Source organism: Pipistrellus kuhlii, unplaced genomic scaffold (genome assembly GCF_014108245.1).
Source record: "Pipistrellus kuhlii isolate mPipKuh1 unplaced genomic scaffold, mPipKuh1.p scaffold_m20_p_1, whole genome shotgun sequence".
Classification (NCBI taxonomy): Eukaryota; Metazoa; Chordata; class Mammalia; order Chiroptera; family Vespertilionidae; genus Pipistrellus; species Pipistrellus kuhlii.
This window is the reverse complement of record NW_023425404.1, coordinates 75,636,297-75,655,763: the sequence shown is the minus strand read 5'-3', so window position 1 is coordinate 75,655,763 and position 19,467 is coordinate 75,636,297. Positions and strand designations below refer to the sequence as shown.

The 19,467-nt window shown below is 37.2% G+C and overlaps 1 protein-coding gene and 1 long non-coding RNA gene across 2 annotated transcripts in view; one reads left to right on the top strand and one right to left on the bottom strand.

Moving 5' to 3' along the window:
• Positions 1-19,467, bottom strand: part of TTC6 (tetratricopeptide repeat domain 6) — a 185,829-nt gene that overhangs the window by 121,919 nt on the left and 44,443 nt on the right. The gene's annotated exons all lie outside the window — the stretch shown is intronic.
• On the top strand, positions 1,094-18,745 carry LOC123652848. Its single transcript, XR_006742366.1, has 2 exons — positions 1,094-1,172; positions 18,620-18,745. It is a non-coding gene; the product is annotated as an uncharacterized LOC123652848 (long non-coding RNA).

Sequence of the window (19,467 nt, the reverse complement as noted above, 5' to 3'; positions counted from 1 at the left end):
TGGGGTCAGAAAGTGAGGGTGGTTTGCGAAAAGAGCTGCACACAGGAGCTTGCTGATCTGGGGCAAGGGACATTGTCAGAAGTGCTGGGACAGAGGGCTGGCATCCATCGCTGTTTGCCATGCCCTAGCCTGGTGATGCCCTGAGACCCTTCCCCACACAACCTAAAAAACCCACCCAAGCTCCAAGCAGTGGCTTTTGCATATGAATTGCATTCCCAATCACAGCTTAACCTAGCAAACTTGCAACCCAGTTCAGACAGCTCCAAAGCCTCCAAGCCCCAAGCAGGGAGGTGAGGGCTGTGGTTCTCATTGTAACTCTTGCTAGGTGGCCTTAGAAGTAGCTTACCTGCACCTTACTGGAGATCCAGAAACCAGTGTACCTAGTGGCCAGTGTGAGACACCAGATTTCAACTCCTCACATCCATAAGTGACACATTCGGGAGGCAGACTCAGTGAGCACTAAAGCCCCACTGAAACAGGCCTGCACCATAAGCATGTCTCCAGAGGAGCAGCTCTTCCATTATAGACACAGTGGGTCCTCACAGCCAATTGGCCTGGAGGTCAATTCCTTCCAGTGTACCAATAGCAATCAAGGCTTAACTATACCAAGACTTTGCACTCAGCCCACAAAGGGGTGTACCAAGAGTGTCCACCTCAGGTGATTGGGGAGGCTGAGTTACTGGCCCCTGTAGATAACCTACTACACAAAGCCACTCTATCAACACAGAGAGGTAGCCAAAATGCGGAGACACAGAAGCATGTCACGAATTAAAGAAATGGAGGAAAGCAAACTACTGAATGGCACAGAGTTCAAAACCACATTTATGAGGTTACTTAAGAATCTTCTAAAAACCACTGAGAAACTTGAAAAGACCTTCAAGGACCTCAATGAGAATGCCAAAAAAATGGAAAAGGACCAGTCAGAAATTAAGCATACACTGTCTGAAATAAAGAATATACAGAAACTCAACTGTAGATTAACGTTCCCCAAGAACCAAACCAAAGAATCAAAAAATATGAAGATAGTGTAAGGAGCCTCTGGGACAACTTTAAGTGTAACAAAATCCAAATTTTTGGAGTGCTAGAAGAAAAGAGAGAAAAATATTGAAAACCTATTAGAAGAAATAATGACAGAAAACTTTCCCTACCTGATGAAAGAAATTGATTTACAAGTTCAAGAAGCACACAGAACCCCAAATAAGAGGAATCCAAAGAGTACCACACCAAGACACATCATAATTAAAATGCTAATGGCAAAAGACAAAGAGAGAATCTTGAAAGCAGCAAGAGAAAAATAGTTAGTTACCTACAAGGGAGTACCCATATGACTGTCAGCTGATTTCTCAACAGAAACTATGCAGGCCAGAAAGAAGTGGCAAGAAATATTCAAAGTGATGAACAGCAAGAACCTACAACCAAGATTACTCTACCCAGCAAAGCTATCATTCAGAATGGAAGGTCAGATAAAGAGCTTCACATGCAAGAAAAAGCTAAAGAAGTTCATCACCACCAAACCTGGATTACATGAAATGCCGAAGGGTATTCTTTAAGAAGAGGAGGAAGAAGAAAAAGGTAGAGGTAAAAACTATGAACAACAAAAAGACGTACCTACCAACAAGTGAATCTAAAAATCAAGTGAATAAAAAGTCTGAAGAACAGAATGGACTGGTGAATATAATAGAATCAGGGACATAGACAGGGATTGGACTGACAATTCTCAGGGGGAAGGGGCCTGAGGGGTGCTGGAAGAGATTGGACAAAAATCTTACACCTATGGATGAAGACAGTGGCAGGAGGTAAGGGCATGGGGTGGGGTGGGGAATCAGGTTGAGGCGAGATATGGTGGGGGAGAGGGGGAAAAGGAAAACCTGTAATAATCTGAACAATAAAGATTTATTTTTAAAAATGTTACACAGCTCAGACCCAATCTAACAAGAAAACAAAATAAGTAATAAAAATAAGTAATAAAAATAACATAAAAGCAAGGACCAAAACACTACTAAATTATGTGACCATAGATTTGGTGGGAAAAAGAAAATCAACTGAAAAATTATCATACCAAAGTAAAAGTACTATACATAGTTAATGAATTCAAAAAGAAAATTTCAGACCAGAAATAACCAGTTAAGATTCCATTCTTATGACCTACTAATATAAGCAATAAAATGAATGAATCTCAAAAACACGTTGAGCAGAAGAGGTCAGGTTAAAATAGCATCAGAATGCCAAAAATTATACTCTTCTGAGTACCCAATAAAATAAGTATTAAAACAAAAACTTATGAAAATTTAAAGTATTTGTGTAGTAAGTCCAATGCCTGGGCTTCTTTAAGAACAGCTTCTATTAATTGTTGTTTTTTCTGTTTATGAACCATACTGTTTATTTTTATATGTCATAATTTATTGTTAAAAGACTTATAACAACCCAGGGAGCACTTATTCAATAAAAACGAATAAATTTCAAAAGAAATAATAAGTTTTTTAGTGTTTTAACTTGCCCTGTTCCTATACTTTGCTGTCCAGTTAAGCAGTAGCCTTGAAAAATAAAGATAATAATAAAATAAATATTCTAACAACTTGCAGCCATGTGAATATATAGGCTAATTACTTAAGGTTGGTCTCAACCTATTAATAGTGATGCAATCTGCTATAAATACCTGTGGGCTCTCACCTGGACTGATACTATTCCTGGTAAAACCCCACAGACATTTCCCTGACTGGAGCCAATGTTGTAACTATAATAGACCATATCTTTCATTCTTGTTATGATTTAAAGATGCACCTCAACAATTATTAGGGAACTTTGAAAAGGCTTATTACTTACAAGTCTAGATGGTGTACACATGCCCAGGGCCACAAAACAAGCAAAGGTGGGGGAGGGAGGGGGAGAGAGAGAGAGAGAGAGAGAGAGAGAGAGAGAGAGAGAGAGAGAGAGTAACTTTGGAATTTTTCCTTAATTGTGGTTGAGGCTGGGGTGCCCAGGATTCAAGGAATGTATTTTTATTGTGAATAAAAATGGGAAATAAGTTGTGGAAATGAAAAAAAATGAAGCTAGTTAAATGGTCAATTATTGAGATATCAGGAAGATGGCTGCTGACTGGAAGGCAGACTGCAATATAGTGCGTGAGTGAGAGAACAAAGGGAGGGTGTCTGGGTTGCACCAAGAGTGTTTGTTGGTGAGTTGAGAAATAACTATAATCCAGGGGACTGTGGGGGACTGCCAGATGGGGTTCCTCTGACCAGATAGCTTCCACTGCTGCTGGTATCCCTCATGGAGTGACCGGCTCTGACACGGAGACCATGCCATCTTAAAGGGGAGAGAGGCTGTTATCAGAAGACTGAAAATCCAAGGAATCTACAACTACAGCACCCAGCAAACAGCTGAAACACCAGTTCTCAAGTGGTACGAGCACCTGGATTCAGAGAAACTCAGCACCTCCTCACAGAAAGGTCAGCTATCATCTGGGATAAGGTGGAGTCTGCGGTCTGGGAAGGAGAGAGAAATGCTCACACAGGAGCTGGAGAACCCAAAAAAGTCCATGGCCATTTGGGCTGGCGTGATCTGCAAATGTGGAAAGGGATCTGCAGAGCTGCTACCAAAGCTGAACTGGGTGCAAAAGGACAGCCTAAAAATTTTAAAAGTGTGTTCGCTGCTTAGACTCAAAGGGAAAAAATACTGCACAGACTGGCACCAAAGTGCCAGAGTTCACACAGTTACTCTGGCTTTTTCTTTCTCTCATTTTTCCTCTCTCTTTAAATCCTTGCTTTTGATTACTAAGCCCAATACATAGGATCACCCAATTGGGGACACCCTAAGAGACTGCAGAAGAAAGTTGTTTTTGTGGAACCTGGTGTTCAGAGCAGGGAATAACAATCAGAGAACCAGCTCTGGGGCAGTTCATTCCCCCAAACCGGTATTAAGTGCCACAGAGAAAACAAAATCTAAACACTAGCTAGAGAGGACCTATAGACCTGGAGGTCAGTCCAGAAACACTGCCACCCAGGGGTTGAATCACAAATTGACTCTTGTGTAAACACAAATAAAGGAGAATAAGAAATACAGACATACTGCCTACTTCAAAATCAGGACTATGGTCTACAACACTGAGGAGCAATGGAACACAGGAAACTTCAAGATTGTCCTGACTAAGAAAGAAGTTTGCCAAACAGAACAATAGAGGAAGTGAATGACCTTCACTACTGCACATTTTTATTTTATTTTTTTCATCTTTTACTTAAGAAACTAAATTTTTTTCCTCACTTGATTTTACCTTTTTAACTATTACATTTTTATTTTCAATCAATATTATTACTACTATTATTTTACCTTTTTTAAAAAAGTGTCATTTTATTTTCTCTTTATTTTACTTTGGGATTAGTGTTCTACATTCTATTTTCATCTTTCCTTTAGCATCATTTTATTCTATCTCAACTTGACCTTTATACCAACACTCTCTTCCTCACTTTTCCACTTTTGTTGTCCTGTTTCTCTTGACCCATGCCTGCTTTAGATTTTCCCTATTCCTCTTTTTTACCTTCTGTTAAAATTTCACCCTACTTTTATATCTAAATTCCAATCCCCTGTTCTTAGTCCATACAAAACTCTCTCTTCTCTTTCTTCACTATGCAAATTTTTCTTCTCTTTGTCCTTTTGTTGTTGTTTGCTTCATTGTTGATTATATGAGTTTTTTTATGCTTGTGTATGAGATTCTTACACTTTTTTTAGTATTGTTTTTGTTTGTTTTTTTGCTTCTGTTTTCCCTCACCTCGCTTGATATTATTTGTAATTTGTATTCATCTCTAGGTATTAGTTGCTGACATTTGTTGGGATTAGTGGCTATTCTATTGGAGTTTTCTCCACATATAGTTTTTTCCCCTCTTCTTTCTTATTCTTTTTTTATCTCTTCCTTTTTTTCCTTTGCCCAATTTCCTTTTTGCACTTCTTTTTTTTTTCTCCTTCCCTCTTTCTTATCCTCTAATTTTCTTTTCTCTGGTAGCCACCTTTATTTAGGGTTATTTGTATTGTGAATATATTTGTGTTCAGTGCCTTGTGCATTGTGCCTTGTTATGTTGTATTTTGTGCCTTAAATCAATGTAGGAGAGAGAAAACTACATAACCAGATACCCATGAAGAGAGATCATAGAGAGACAGAAACAGCCCACATATGAAAGAAAAGTAGGCATCACCAGAAAAGGAAGTAAATGAAATGGATGCAAGCCACCTGTCAGAAAAAGAATTCAGAGAAATGGCCATAAGGTGGATGAAAAGAATGAAAGACAAATTCAACAATATGAGTAAGAAACAAGAGGAAATGAAGAAGAAACAACAAGAAATAAAAAGTGGCATTGCTGGTATGAAGAACGCAATAGAAATCATCAGCAGTAGACTAGAAGAAACAGAGGACCGCATCAGTTACCTAGAAGACAAAGTAGGAAAAAATACCCAAGTAGAGCAGTTTCTAGAAAAAATTTTTTTAAAAAAAACAGGAGAGCCTAAGGGAAATTTGGGACAACACAAAATGAAACAACATCCGCATAATAGGAGTGCCAAAAGGAGAGGAAACTGAGCAAGGAATAGAAAAACATTTGAGGAAATAATGACAGAAAACTTTCCTGATTTAGGGAAGAAAAAACTCACAAATATCCAAGAAGCTCAAAGAGACCAAAACAAAATGAACCCCAAAAGACTGATGCCAAGGCACATTATAATTAAATTGGCAAACACCAACAACAAAGTAAGAATCTTAAAAGCTGCCAGAGAGAGACAGAAAGTTACCTACAAAGGATCCCAAATCAGACTAGTGACTGATTTCTCAACAGAAACACATCAGGCAAGAAGGGAATTAAATGAAATATACAAAGTCATGCAAAGGAAAGGTCTGAATCCAAGAATACTGTACCCAGCAAGGCTATCAATAAAAATTGAGGGTAAAATCAGGACTTTCACAAACACAAAGGACTAAGGGAGTTTATTATCAACAAACCAGCAATGCAAGAAATGCTAAAGGGTCTGCTGTAAAAAGAAGAAATAGGAAACGCAGAAGGATCACAGGGGTAAAGAATAAAAATGGCAACAAACAAGTACCTATCAATGATATCTATAAATGCCCCAATCAAAAGACATAGGGTAATGGATTGAATAAGAAAACATGACCAATATATCTGCTCTCTACAGGAAACAAACCTCAGAAAAAAAGACGCACACTAACTGATGGTGAAGGGATGGGAAAAAGTCTTTCAGGCAAACAGAAATGAAAGAAAAAAGCTGGAGTAGAAATACTTATATCTGACAAATTAGATCTCAAAGTGAAGGACAGAGAATGAGATAAGGAAGGCCACTTCATAATACTAAAGGGAGTAATCCTACAAGAAGAAATAACTCTGGTAAACATATACACACCTAATACAGGAGCACCCAAATACATTAAAAAAAAAAAAAAAGTTCTGGAGGATATCAAGGGATAAATTGACAGCAATACAATCATAGTAGGGGACTTTAATACCCCACTAACACAAATGAACAAATCCTCTAAACAAAAAATCAGAAAAGAAACATCATTCCTAAATGACTCGCTAAATCAGGTGAAATTAATTGACATCTTCAGAACATTTCACCCCTAAGCTACAGGATATACATTCTTCTCAAGTGCACATGGGTCATTTTCAAATATAGACCACATGTTGGGACATAGGCAAAGTCTCTTCAAATTCAATAAGATAGAAATCATATCAAGCATCTCCTCAGATCATAGTGGCATAAAACTGGAAATCAACTATAATAAAAACAATCCAAAGAAATCAAACACATGGAGACTGAGCATCATGCTATTAAACAATGACTGGGTTATCAGAGAGATCAAGGAAGAAATTAAAAACATCCTAGCAACAAATGACAATGAAAGCACAACAATCCAAAATCTATGGGACACAGCAAAAGCAGTCTTGAGAGGGAAGTTCATAGCTCTACAAGTCTACTGAAAAAAAACAAGAAAGAATGGTAATAAATTACCTAACCCTATAACTCAAAGAGTTAGAAAAAGAGCAACAAGAAAAGCCCAGGGTAAACAGAAGGAAGGAAACAATAAAAATCAGAGTGGAAATAAATGACATAGAGACCAAAGAAACAATACAAAAGATCAACAAAACCAAGAACTGGTTCTTTGAAAGGATAAAGAAAATTGATGAACCTCTAGCCAGGCTCACCAAGAAGCAAAGAGAGAGGACCCAAATAAATAAAGTCAGAAATGAAAGAGGTGAAATAACAACAGACCCTGCTGAAATACAAATGATTGTTACAAAATACTACGAACAAGTCTATTCCAACAAACTGGACAACCTGGAGGAAATGGACAGATTCCTAGAAATATATAACCTTCCAAAAACTCAATCAGGAAGAATCTAAACAGCTCAATAGTCCAGTAACTATGGAAGAAATTGAAACAGTCATCAAAAAGCTTCTGGCAAACAAAAGCCCAGGGCCAGATGGCTTCACAGGAGAGTTTTACCAAACATTTAAGGAAGAACTAAAACCTATACTCATTAGACTATTCAAAAAAATTCAAGAGGAAGGAACACTTCTAAACTCCTTCTATGAAGCCAGCATCACCTTAATACCAAAACCAGATAAAGATAACACCATGAAAGAGAATTACAGGCCAATATCCCTCATGAACATAGATGCCAAAATCCTCAACAAAATTCAAGCAAATCGGCTCCAGCAGTACATCAGAAAGATCATACACCATGACCAAGTAAGATTTATCCCGGGAATGCAAGGATGGTACAATATCGGCAAATCAATAAACGTGATATATCACATAAACAAATTGAGAGATAAAAATCATATAGTCATATCAATTGATGCAAAAAAAGCATTTGATAAAATCCAACACCCTTTCCTGATAAAAACTCTCAACCAGGTGAGAATAGAAGAATCATACCTCAACATAATAAAAGCTATATATGATAAATCCACAGAAAACATCATACTCAATGGTCAAAAACTAAAACCATTTCCCCTAAGTACAGGAACAAGACAGGGTTGCCCACTCTCACCACTCCTGTTTGACATAGTACTGGAAGTATTAGCCATTGCAATTAGACAAGAAGAAGAAATAAAAGGCATCCAAATTGAAAAAGAAGAAGTAAAACTGTCCTTATTTGCAGATGATATGATATTGTACATAAAAAACCCAAAAGACTTCATCAAAAAACTAATTGACTTAATAAATGAATCCAGCAATGTAGCAGGATACAAAATTAACGCCAAGAAATTTATGGCCTTTCTATACACCAATAGTGAAGTTACAGAAATAGAGACTAAAAAAAAGCAATTCCATTTACCATCACACTAAAAAAATTAAGATACATAGGAATAAACTTAACTAAGGAGGTAAAAGACCTATACATGGAAAACTACAGGATACTGAAAAAAGAGATAGAGGAAGAGGTAAACAGATGGAAGAACATATCATGTTCGTGGATTGGTAGAATCAACATTATTAAAATGTCCATACTACCCAAAGCAATCTATAGGTTCAATACACTCCCCGTTAAAATACCAATGGTATATTTCACAGACCTAGAAAGAACTCTCCAAAAATTCATCTGGAATAAAAAATGAACCCAAATAGCCACAGCAATCCTGAGAAAGATCAAAGTAGGTGGGATCTCAATACCAGATTTCAAGCAGTATTACAAAGCCACTGTTCTCAAAACAGCCTGGTACTGGCACAAGAACAGACATATAGATCAATGGAATAGAATAGAGAACCCAGATATTGACCCAAAACACTATGCTCAATTAATATTTGACAAAGGAGGTATGAACATACAATGGAGACAAGACAGTGTCTTCAATAAGTGGTTTTGGGAATATTGGACAGATACATGCAACAAAAAAAAAAATGAAACTAGACCACCAACTTACACCATACATAAAAATAAACTCAAAATCAATAAAGAAGTTAAACATGAGACAGGAAACCTTAAAAATACTAGAGGAATCCACAGGCAGCAAAATCTCAGACATGCCGAAGCAATTTCTTTACATATTCTGCTCCTAGGGCAATGGAAAATAAAGAGAAAATAAACAAATGGGACTACATCAAAATAAAAAGCTTCTGCACAGCAAAAGAAACCATCAACAAAACAACAAGAAAGCTCACTTAGTGGGAGAACATATTTGCAAATGTTTTTACTGTCGAAGGTTTAATCTCCAACATTTACAGGAAACTCACACAACTTAACAAAAGGAAGATAAATGATCCAATAAAAAAAATGGTTTTAGTTTTTGCCCACTGAGTATGATGTTTGCTGTGGGTTTGTCATATATAGCTTTTATTATGTTGAGGTATGATCCTTCTATCCCCACCTTTTTGAGCAGCAGGTGGCTTTGGACTGACAGTTTCGGCCCAATCCCCACAGGCTGCGCCAAGGGACCCCACCTGTGTACAAATTCGTGCACTGGCCTCTCGTTGAGAAATAAAATAAAGTCAACACTGTCTACCTGAAGATAGCATGAGATCCCACAGGTTAAAGGGCTCAGTCCTACAAGCTGTGCTCCAACCATTTCAGACACCAATCATAGGCCCAGGTTGTCACCTGTGCTTCTGACTTACCAGCTATAGATTGGATTTTGATACAAACCCCTCCTTGGATTTAATTAATTTATAAGACCAACTTACATAACTCAGAGAAACATTTTATCTACAAGATCATAATTTTATTATAAAAGGATATAACTCAGGAACAAGGATATGGAAGAGATGCATAGCGTAAGGTGTGTGCGAAGGGGGAGGGGCTTCCATCCCCTCTCTAAGTGTCTCTTTTCCCAAATCTCCATGTGCTCACCAACCCAAAAACTCTCAGAACTTGCCCTTTTGGATTTTTATGGAAGCTCCATTACATAGGCATGTTTGATTATATCACTGGCCATTCTTGATTGATCTCAACCTCCTGGAGATAGGAAGATGTGGGGGCTGGGACTGGAAGTTTCAACCCTCTGATCACGTGGTTCATTCCCCAGTAATCAGCTCCCAGCCTTAGGTTACCTAGGGACTTTCCAACAGCACCTCTGCAACTAAAGACACCTTTATATGTGTCTTCTTATCACTTAGGAAATTCCAAGGGTTTTAGGAGCTGTGCCAGGAATGGGACCGTGGACGAAAGAGGCCACACGCTGACCTGACAAGCTCAGGGGAGGCCTGCACAGCAATCTTGCAAACTCAGAGACCTAAAGTAACCACAAAGGATGGTCTGAAATTAAATTTTAACTAAAAGCAGTTATGGTGGGCAGTTACATCCTAGGCCGTTATCTTCACTGACAAGGTCAACCTTAACCTTAACTGAGTTCATCTGTCTTTTTGCATCTATGACAACATACCCTTGAAATGTCTGGGTAGCTTGTAACTTCCCTTTTTCCGGACCCCTTAGGGCACAACTCCGGTGCCTGCTCACCAGGACAAATGCCACAAACTCCTTCACTGGTATCATGTTCATTGTTCCTGCCCCCGCCTAACTATGTGTTTATCATTTTATTTTTATCCAATCCTAGGGGTTTCCCCACTTTGCTTTCTCCCCCCTCTCTAATCTATCACCAATGGATTTCATATAACCCTTCTATGTCCCTTCCTTTGATTGCAATGTTTAAAAATAGATAAGACTCTGCCATTCTCTGGAGCACTATCCTAATCCGTTGAGATATTGCTTCCCAGCAATTGTCAACAGTTGGGCTCAAATAAACTCACGAAAATTCTTTACAGGTTTGAATGCTATTTTTTGGTTAACAGGACAAAGACCAAAGACAATATATATCATTATAAATGATAATATTACAAAAGTGAAAATTAATTTATGCTGCAGGCCTGGCCTTTTTAAAAACACAAGCCAGCCAGTGTGGTACACAGTGAGGTGGGAGCTCCTTGCAAGCAGGGGTTTTGTTGTTTGCACAGCAGTCGGGGCTCTGGAGAGGACTTACTGCCTCGCTCCTCCAGGTGTGGTCCAGTGTCCAGGGGCTCAGGTCCCACCCCAGACCAGCTAAATCAGAACCTGCGTGTTAAGCTTGTCCCACATGATTCATGGTGTGGACCCTGAGAAAAAGCATTCATGTGATGTGAACCTTCAACTCTGGCTTCCTGAACTATACCCCACTTGTTTATGGGTCTGAGTCAACCACTACAGGGAACTCTGGTTTTCCACCAAGGGGCTGAGACCTGCAAGTGCCATCAGAACTGCACAAACTGTGCCCTCATTTATATAGAACGGACCTAATTGGGAATCTGACTGGGAGCCTTCCCTATAAAAGGTGGCCTCCCCTTTATCTTGGCAGAACACAATTTAGGTTGTTATCTGAATATGTGTCTCCTGGGCTCCTTTTGCTCAAATAAAGGCTTATTATTCTTGAGAGAGAGGGGAGAAGGGAAAGAAAAATCACTGTAGGATAAGAGAAAGAGGACAACATCTTGAAATCTCAAAGGAATAAGTTTTAATAAACTGTGCCATATGTTCAAAAAATGCAAGAAGATATTAATTCTATCAAAACATGCAGACATCCATGCAGAGTAAAGAGAATTAGGTGAAACAACAGCAAGAGAAAAAATGAAACTTAAGCTGAATAAAATAGGAAGCTGTGAAGGAAAATAAGCTACAATGATAGTATTAAACATTTAAATGTTAAATTTATATATTAAAAAGCAGAGTTTTTTATATGAAAATGAAATTAGAAGGTAGAGAAAAAATGATGAGGTCTTCCAAAATATAGAGAAAAATGAGCAAAGGGAAGCAATGGAAAGACTATAATAAAACCAAAGAGAGAAAATGGAGACAAGGTGGGTATAACTGATGCGTCTGAAGACAAAAGTAAATGAAATATAAGCAAAAGTCAGTAGCTTGAAAGAAAAAGATATAACTGATTCAAAGGGGGGAAAAAAAAAGGTATAGGTAAGTTGAAAACGGTTTTCATTTTCATGTTCCAGGTGGAAAAAAATCAGTCATTATAAAAGCATTGCTAAACATGTTCTGTAAAATATTTAATTAGAAATATAGCAGATGTCTCTGTCTGCACCCAGAGGTAGATATTCTGACATATTCTGGAAACAAATGATGACCTGAGGGAAGACTCCCAAAGGTCAATCTGGGCAAGAAATGCTGCGTTTCACCTTAGGAAATTCGTTAATTTATAAGTCAAATTAAAAACACACACATACAATCATTTCAATGGCAGTTTCAAGTGCAAATCACATGGGAAGCAGTATGATAAGTTGGCTGAGCACACAGGCTCTACTGTCAGACTGCTTGGATTCAAATCTTGACTCAGTCACTTCAGGGCAGACTTATATCAATTATTTAATCCTCTAGGACTGAGTTTTATAAAATAGGTATAATAATAGTATACACCTCACATGTTTATTGTGAGGAGTAAATGAGATAATACATGAAAACAAAAAACGGCTTGTATATAATAGCTATTATTATTTACATTAGGATAAAAAAATAAAGATGCCTGTTGTTACCATCATAATTTGACATTATATTGGCAATTCTAGATATAAAATATATAATTATAAAAAATGAATTAAATGATTTACTATGATTTGAAGAGACTATGACTATATGCTTAAAAACAAAAACAAAAACAAAACAAACCCCAAAAAAAGAAAAACCTATGGTAAACTAGAAATAAGGTTATTTAGATACAAATCAATTCACAAAAGCCAAACTGAGAAAATGAGAAAAGCAACAAAAATTATAAACTACCAAAATAATGCAGTAAGAACTGTGAGGAAAACTAAAAAATTAGTGAGATACAAAAATTACCTTTTTGAATCAGAAATCTTGTACTTGGGATTCAGATGAAAATCAAAGAGAATTTTTTATTAAAAATACAATATATGTTGAAAAAAAATAACATGTTAATTCTATCTTGTCTCCGTAACTGAGTCAGAAACTGTAAACTCCTAAATGTAATTAGTGTTATACTCCTACATCTTTAAAAGAGCTAGCACAGTGGTGAACAACTTTTTCAATATTTGAACGTTTATAAAGCCATGAGCAGTGCAATTTCACTACCCTGGATGCAGTTTTCATGTGTTTCACAAAGAAGTTTCTAACTTAGAACCCAAAATGTCAGAGCTGGAAAGAAACTGAAAGATCAGTAGTCTGAAGGAAGACACTAAGCCAGAGCTTTGTAGTATTCAAAACAGAGTGCGTTCTTTTTCCCTAAACTGCTTCGAGCAGATGGGCCAACAATAGAAGCCAGTGTTCCTTGGCCTCTGAGGCAGGCCCAGGATTTTTCAGCCAACTTTAAGAGAAGAGGTAGAGAGAGCAGCTTCCCCACACTCTGTCTTCATGGGCTCCAGGTGGTCCCCAAATGAAGCTGGCTGCAAAGACATGAGGCCAAAGAGTGTTCCTAACACATACCCTTTACCGTTTCATCTATTCGGGTGCATTGCCTTTAAATAACTTACTACAAAGTTCAAGTTTCAGAAAGAAGGAAAGAAAAGACATTGTTTATGGCCATAAACAAATACGTGTCCACACAGGCTACTTTCTTAAGAAAGGGCCCTGATTTGCATTGACTTCCTCTTGCATCCCCCAGGCAAAAGCCTGCAGGCATTGGCCTGCAGAGTCCTGCTCAGAGGCGCACAAAACGTGCCAGCGCTGCTTTGCATTCATTCTTAACCACATTTGACGTTTTTTTAAAAACACACAACTAAATTAAACATTTTATATGATAGTTCTGGGTGGCTGAACCCTGCATTCATTAAACTGTCAGTTTTGAAAAATATTATTTGGAAGAAAAATCCAACCAGAACTTCACTGGCTGCCACATAAATCTAAATATCAAAATTGCTACAGACACTGTCTATAGCTAAATATATATACATATACATACATATATATATACACATATGTTTATATACATATATATAATTTTTTCTACAAAGTCCTAATAGGATATAGCCCATTATTTAAGCCTGCTCAAAAAACAAAATATTTCCACAATCACAGTTTCAAGTAGATTTTCACTTTTTATGGATGCCCTTGACCATAAAACTATCAATACATAGTGCTTTTTTTTTAAATATGTATTTTATTGATTTTTTACTAAGAGGAAGGGAGAAGGATACAGAGTTAGAAACATGGATGAGAGAGAAACATTGATCAGCCGTCTCCTGCACATCCCCCACCGGAGATGTGCCCGCAACCAAGGTACATGCCCTGGACTGACTTGTGACCGGCCCTTCAGTCCACAGGCTGACACTCTCTCCAGTGAGCTAAACCAGTTAGTGCTACATAGTACTTTTTAAAAATAATAATAATATTGAAGCATTTATGAAAAGCTTGTTTAATCCAGGTTGTCTAAAACAGATGCAATCGGGAAAATATTTCCAAAATACGATCCAGCCAATGATCAGGCTTGACCTCCTTTACCCCATGACATTCGTACAAGGGAACACCCCCCAAAATCTTTTTGTTTGTTTTTTTTCCCCTTTCAGAAACCTATAGTTATTTTTAAATTAATATGCTTGTTTCTAGGTTATAGCATCTGTGTCTCAGATATGACATCCTCTGAAATAGGCACTGACTACAATACTTAGTAAACCATGATCAACTAAGCGAGCAACACCATGCTACAGTGCTTTGGGACTAGGAATCCAAGAGAAATAGAAGGCTAGGCTATTTTCCTCAAGAAGATTAGAATATATCATAGTTAAAAAGTTAGAATATAGTTAGAAATAATGGTTTTTTTTAAATGCAACACAATGTATTCAATCAAGCATAGTAATTATACACAGGTTCCAAGTTCAATAGGATTTCGGTTTATATAGAGAGATGAAGAAAAGAGTATAAATATCAGAAAATGCACTGGTTCCGATTATGCTATTGAGAAATAAATTTGGGAAGAAAATAAGTGTCTACATTATTTTTTTAAATTATTTTTATAGAGAGGAAGGGAGAGGGAAAGAGAGATAGAATCAATGATGAGAGAATCATTGATCGGCTGCCTCCTTCATGCTCCCCACTGAGGGTCAACCCCGCAACCCAGGCATGTGCCTTTGACCAGGAATCGAAATGTGACCTCCTGATTCCTAGGTGACCACTCGGCCACTGAGCCACACCGGCTGGGCACGTGCCTACATTATTTAATGCTAAAGGTCTTAAATCCCTTTTGTTTTTTTAGTACCAGAAATCTATAAACAAACTAAAATGTTCAAGTTACAAACTGAGGCCCTACTTGGTTTTGCTCAGTGGATAGAGCTGCAGACTGAAGGGTCCCAGGTTAGATTCCGGTCAAGGGCATGTACCTTGGTTGTGAGCACATCCCCAGTAGGGGGTGCACAGGAGGCAGCTGATAAATGTTTGTAGCTCTCTATCCCTCTCCCTTCTTCTTTGTAAAGATCAATAAAATATATATATTTTTAAAAAGATATAAACTGAGGAAGGATAAGTAAACATAGTTGTTCCTGTTTCTCCAATGATGCTAAATCTGAAAAACTGTTTTTGTTGCTCCTAACTCAAATAATAAGTCCAATTAATTTTCTTAAATGTTTTCTATTGTAAAGTCATTCAAGATATTTTAACAAAAATGAAACTTAATATGCAGCTAATGTTCAGCAAAAACATTTGCAGTGCCATTTTCAGATCTTATTACAAAAAGTTCCTGCTAATCGTTGGCCAAGTTGGCCCCAGAAATTTCTACCTCCTGGTATTCATGTTCCTGAGCAGCCCCTCCATGTGGTAGGCAACTGGGGTTTCCTGCCAACAGCCAGCTTCATTGCCAGTTGTGACAGAGGCTGACCCTCCATCCCAATCATATCTTCAAATAGCAGCAGCCCCCCCAAAAAGATCTTGACCACAACCCCATGCGGTTCTCAAGCCAGAATCAGACAACTAAGCTACAGCTGGACTCCTGACCCACAGAAACTGTGTGAAATAGTAAATCTCATTGTAAGTTTGAGGGTAATTTATTACAAAGAAATAATTAAAATGGGCTTCAAAGGTATAACTCTGGCTCTTCAGATATTTGTAGCATTTCCTAAAGAACCTAAGATCTCAAAATCATATAATAATTATTATTTATTTAGGAAAGTATATGTTTTTCTCCCTTATTATCTAATCTTTCTTAGCCTTTTTAAAGATATCTTTTTTTTTTTTTTTTTTTTTTTTTTTTTTTTTTTTTTTTTTTTTTTTTTAGAAAACCCATTGAAAAGTGGAGCATTTTGTGCTATGTCTTTGAGGGGGAAAAGGTATGTGAATGTATACTGAGTGATGCTTAATATTCCTTTCTTTGTCCCACATTTATCTCATACATCATGAAATATTTTAACATTTCATTACATAAGTTAACAATTTCAGAATACTATATCCCTTGCACTATTATTACAGTATTTGTGAAAACTATACAACCACAAAGAATTGAAGGGCTTACTAGTAGTAAGATGTGTTCTAAATCCACACCAAGAATATGATTCTTTGTCCTATTATTAAACAAAGCTAATTCTGTAAGTTCTCCAAGTAACACAGATCTATAACTAACAGCATCTAATCTATATATCTATAATAATAAATATATAATATGCTAATTATACTGGACGTCCTTCCAGGTGACCTTCTGGATGAAGCCAGGGCTGAGAAGTAAGCCAGTGCCGGCAGCCAGGGAAGGGAAGGCCTACTCTTGCATGAATTGCATGCATCCATCCTCTAGTGTTTATATATAAGACAGTGCATACACCTTCCTCAGTTCAGATGAAGAATGACTGGTGAAAAGCATCCACTAGGGAGCATTTACACTCAGTCTTTAGTTATCTCTTCTCTATACTAAATTCTAGCTCCTTCAAACTTTTCTCATATGGATCTGGGAGTGGAAATAAATTTTCTTAAGAATGTGCTTGAATGTAATCTCATACATGATTTCCTAAAATAAACAAATACTTAAATAAGAAAATCCAGGTCTCCGAGAGCAAACATTTTTTTTTGTTTACGTAATTCGATAAATATTTATTTACCGAGTGACTAAGAAGTCCAAGGAATTCTGTGGAGAGGGATACAAGGGCAAAAGGTAAATAATCTTGCCTCCAGTTGTTTGTAGTCTTATAAGACAAATTCACATACATTTTATTGTCCAACTAAAAATAAAAAGACCAGTAAGACTCTATTCTGATCACCTAGGTATTCACAGTCTAGATAAACATATGTATTGGTGTGTATGTACGTAATAATGCATGTCAGAGGAAAGGTAGAAAGTACATTTGTACCGTGGAGTTCAGGTGAGAAGGGGCAGAGGAAATAGGTTTAGAATAGAAAGCAAGTACTTCCTTAAAATGAGCCATAAAAGAAAGGAACTGAATGTGCCCAGTGGATACAAAAGTCATTCTGTGTGAGAAAAGACTTTTTTCATCCCTGGGGCAGGCACGCACATGCCCTCAATGCAGATAAGCAGGTTGAGGGTGGAAAGAATCTTCACATTGGGACTCAGATATATATGAACGTATCTAACAAAGTGATGGGACGGATGTCCCAAAATCTCATTTGCATGAATGTGGAGAGTCATCTGGGAGGAGATGAGATGAACAAAGAAGAGCGGAGTAGATATGATGAGCAGAACCCCATGAGTAAGTCTTGGTATTCTGAATGAGGAGACAATTCTCTCTCTCTCAGATTTGTCTCCTGATTTAGCCCAATGGGACTCAAGTCTGATTCACAGTAGGTACAAGTTGGGCTGGGGAGAGGGATCGTGTGGAGGGGGCAGCAGAAAATGAGGATGGGTTCTATAAGTAGACAAAGAAATAATTAATTAATTAATTATAAAGAAATAATAATTAATTAAATAATCCTCTTCCCCAAATCCAATTCCACTGCCCTAGCTAGGGCTGACTTACCCAATACACTCATGGGCCTAGGGCCCATGTTTCTTTAAGGAACTACAAAAATGTTTTTATTTCTTTTAAAAAATAAGAAACACAATATAATAATGATTAACATGTAATAATGAATATAGCCTAAATTGTATTTCTCTTTATACCAACACAAACATAAAAGCTTTTAATATTTTTATGGCATAAGGAGCTCCTAAGGCAAAAGTGCCTAGAACCCACAAAAGTCATAATGTAGAGAAACCAAGACATCCTGACCCACAGGTTGAGAACCACTGCTGCAGAGCCTAAGACCATTGGAAAACACAGATATTTTCATTATAATTCATTAATAGCAAAATTGCAGTTATGAAGTAGCAATGAAAATAATTTTATGGTTGGGGGTCACCACAACATGAGGAACTGTATTAAAAGGTCACAGCATTAAAAGGGTTGAGAACAACTAGAGTAGAAGATTCCAAGAATCAAATCAATGATGTGGAATGTGAGGAAGCAAAAACCACCCTATCAGAATAGCAAAAAGAGAAATAATCCAAAAATATGAAGATAGTATAAAGCGCCTCTGGAACAACTTCAATATTTGCATTATGGGGGTGTCAAAAGTAGAAGAGAAAGTGCAAGATATTGAAAACTTACTTGAAAAAATAATGACAAACAACTTCCCATACCTGATGAAAGAAATAGACTTACAAATTCAGGAAAAAATAATGACAAACAACTTCCCATACCTGATGAAAGAAATAGACTTACAAATTCAGGAAGCACAGAGAGTCCTAAACAAGATTAACCCAAAGAAGCCCACATCAACACACAGCATAGTTAAAATGCCAAAGGTTAAAGACAAAAGAGAGAATCTTAAAAGCAGCAAAATAAAAACAGGTAGGAAGAAGAAGAAAAAGGAAAAGAAGAAGGAAGAGGAGAAGAAGAGGAAGAATAGGAAGAAATATGAATAATAAAATGGCAATACATATCTATCAACAAATCTAAAAATCAAAATAAATGGACAAGGAATCCAATGAATAAAATAAACTGATGAATAAAATAGGACCAGAAGCATGGAATCAGGGAATCAACTGATGAATCTCAGAGGGAAGTGGGTGGTGGGGAGCGAGGGGGGGGGGGGGGAAGAAAAGAAGAGATTAGCCAAATAAATGATATGCATATATATACAATATATATTACCTATGGACACAGACAATGGAATGGTGTAGACTTGGGGTGAGATGGGAACTAGCTGGAGGAGCGTAATGGGGGGAGGGGAAAGTGGGACATCTGTAATACTCTCAACAATAAAGGTTTATTTAAAAAGAAATCAACTTGTCATTTTGATAATCATCATATAATTTATAAAGAAAAATAAACTCCATGCCCCACAATGATAATGGTTTTGTGAGACTAAGATCTAAATTTTATATTTTTTAAATTTATTTTTACTAATATTGTTGAAAATATTACAGATGTTCTGTTTTTCCCCCATTGATGCCCTCCGCCCCACACCCACATCTTCCAGTCCTTCACCACACTATAGTCTGTGTCCATGGGCTATGCATATCTATATATCTAAAAGCCTAATATGCAAATTGTCCCCACAG